The 3,080-nt window shown below is 36.4% G+C and overlaps 1 pseudogene; it reads left to right on the top strand.

Moving 5' to 3' along the window:
* Nucleotides 1-726: 726 nt before the first annotated feature.
* LOC115507694 lies at nucleotides 727-1,950 on the top strand (annotated as a pseudogene).
* Nucleotides 1,951-3,080: the final 1,130 nt, after the last annotated feature.

The following is a 3,080-nucleotide window of genomic DNA, read 5'->3' as shown; positions in this document are numbered from 1 at the left end:
ATACATATATACCCATATATTTATGGAAAGATGTATACTAAGCTGTTAAAAGTTGTTTATCTTAAGATTATGGTACAACTTCCAAATTTACTTAGCAGATTTTATTTAAGTCTTTATAGTATATATGAATTATTTACTTAATAAGAATAAATATATAACATAAAACAAGTAAATTGAAGGAAAGCCATGTGTGGCATAATTTTACCTACATAAAACATGTACATATATGTTTATATATGAAAGAAAATTCCAGGAGGATACATACCTAATACTTAATAGGGATTTTCTGTTAGTACTAAAGGGTGGAGTTATGGTAAGAATTCAACATTCTTTATACTGTTTGAATGTTTTATGCATTATGCATTACAGAGTAATCTGTACATAGTGACCTTAACCTTAGTTGACTAACTGAAGAAAGAAGTATATATTACATAATTCTTGTGTAATTAAATAGGCACTTCCATATAAATAACATGAAGGGTGTACTTTAGGTAAAGTTTATCTGAAAAACAACTGCAATTATTATGATTAGATTTTTTAATGAAAAAGAAATTTATTGGAAGTCATAAGACTACCATTATAAAACATGATCAAGCTATCAGAAAATGTTTTTAAAAATGATACTTGGGTTAGATGGCCAAACCAAGATGGGTCAGTGAGAGTGGTGGTGATGGCCCCCTGGAGGTGGCAAGAAGGATGACAAGGACAAGAAAACAATACAAACTTCCTGTACCAACTACAATGCGGAAAAAGAAGAAAAAGGGACCAGATGCTGCCAGCAAGTTGCCCCTGGTGACACCTGATACTCAGTGCTGGTTAAAATTATTGAAATTAGAGAGAATTAAAGATTATCTTCTCATGGAGGATGAATTCATTAGAAATCAGGAACAAATGAAGCCTTTAGAAGAAAAGCGAGAGGAGGAAAGATCAATGGTTGATGATTGAGGGGGACCCCAAAGGTAGGAACATTTGAAAAGATCATTGATGACAACCATGCCATTGTGTCTATATCTGTAGGCTCAGAACACTACATCAGCATTCTTTCCATTGTAGACAAGGGTCTGCTGGAACCAAGCTGCTCAGTCCTGCTTAACCACAAGACATAGAGGTGCTTATGGATGACACAGATCCCTTGGTTACAGGGATGAAGGTAGGAAAGTCCCCCCAGGAAACCTATGCTGATTTTGGGGGGTTGGACAACCAAATCCAGGAAATTAAGGAATCTGTGGAGCTTCCTCTCACTCATCTTGAATATTATGAAGAGATGGATATGAAGCCCCCAAAGGGGGTCATTCTAGATGATCTGCCAGGCACAAGCAAAACCTTATTAGCTAAAGCAGTAGCAAACCAAACCTCAGCCACATTCTTGAGAGTGGTTGACACTGAACTTATCCAGAAGTACCTAGGTGATGGGTCCAAACTCATTCAGGAATTGTTTTGAGTTGCAGAAGAACATGCACCATCCATTGTGTTTATTGATGAAACTGATGCCATTGGGACAAAAAGATAAGACTCAAATTCCAGTCATGAGAGAGAAATTCAATGAACCATGTTGGAACCATTGAAACAGTTGGATGGATTTGATATAAGGGGTGACATGAAAGTTATCATGGCCACAAACTGAATAGAAACTTTGGATCCAGCACTTGTCAGATCAGGCTGCATTGGCAGGAAGATGGAGTTCCCCCTTGCCCAATGAAAAGACTAAGAAGTGCTTATTTCAGATCCAAACAAGCAGGCTGACACTGGCCAATGACATAACCCTGGACAACTTGATCATGGCTAATGATGACCTCTCTTGTTGCCAACGTCAAGGCAATTTATATAGAAGCTCGTCCGATGGCCTTGAGAGAGCATAGAATGAAACTAACAAATGAAGACTTAAAAAAATCTAAAGAAAACGTTCTTTATAAACAACAAGAAGGCATCCATGAGGGGCTCTATCTCTAGCAGACCACAGTTAACTTCAGGGAAATGGCTGGGAGTGTCCCCACCCCTTAGATGGATGAGATTGGGGAAGCTGCCTAGAGGAATCCACGTTCTAGTTGCTCTTTATTAGCAAAATCTCCTTTGTACCTTTTTGAGCATATGTACAGGATACCCAATAGGCTGCCTTTATCTGTTGGTCACATGCAGTACTCTCTCCCCAATAAAGTGTGCCCCTGTCAAAAAAAAAAAATGATACCTAAGGATCTGTTAAATTTAAGAAAACCTGGCATACATAGACTATGCTATTTGTGATAAATGGGGGGAGTGTTGTCTGTCTTTAGTGTTTTCCTGAGTTTTCTTCCTTTTTTTTTTGTAAACCAGGTGAAGGAAAATAAATTGAAATAATTTAGAGCCTTTGAGGGCAAACAATTTCTTATTGAAAGTCCTGTTTTTCATAGAAATACACATGGTAAAAGTATATTTCACTCTCCTTAACTAGTTTAACAAAATCATAAGACTACATCATTTTTGGTAGGGAAAGTCAAGTAACTTTCAAAATTAATGAACATGTAATATTATTCTTACATTTTACCGGATTGTCATTTTGCTGAAGACTAGGTCCATATCTTCCACTAATTTTTCTCAGCACTATATTCATTATGTGTTCAAATTCTCTCTAAAACCAATGGCTAAAATCAAGAAGACAAGAAACCCAAAAGCCCAAGTGTCCATTGACTGATGAATGGATAAAGAAGATGTACATACACATAATGGAATGAATACTACTCAGCCATCAAAAAGAATGAAATCTTGACATTTGTAATGAGATCGATGGAGCTAGAGTGTATTATGCTAAGAGAAATAAATGAGTCAGAGAAAAACAAGTATCATATGGTTTCACTCATATATTGAATTTAGGAAACAAAACAGATGAACATATGGGAATGGGAAAAAAAGAGAGAGGGAAGCAAACCATAAGAGACTCTTAATGATAGAGAACAAACTGAGGGTTGATGGAGGTGGGTGAGGGATGGGCTAAATGGGTGATAGGTATTGTTATGATGAGCACTGGGTGTTATATGTAAGTAATGAATCATTAAATTCTATTCTTGAAACCAATATTACAATATATGTTACCTAATTAGAATTTA

This window comes from Lynx canadensis, chromosome X, assembly GCF_007474595.2.
Source record: "Lynx canadensis isolate LIC74 chromosome X, mLynCan4.pri.v2, whole genome shotgun sequence".
In the NCBI taxonomy this organism is placed as follows: domain Eukaryota; kingdom Metazoa; phylum Chordata; class Mammalia; order Carnivora; family Felidae; genus Lynx; species Lynx canadensis.
The sequence above is the reverse complement of the archived record's forward strand: the minus strand, read 5'-3'. Positions and strand labels throughout refer to the sequence as shown.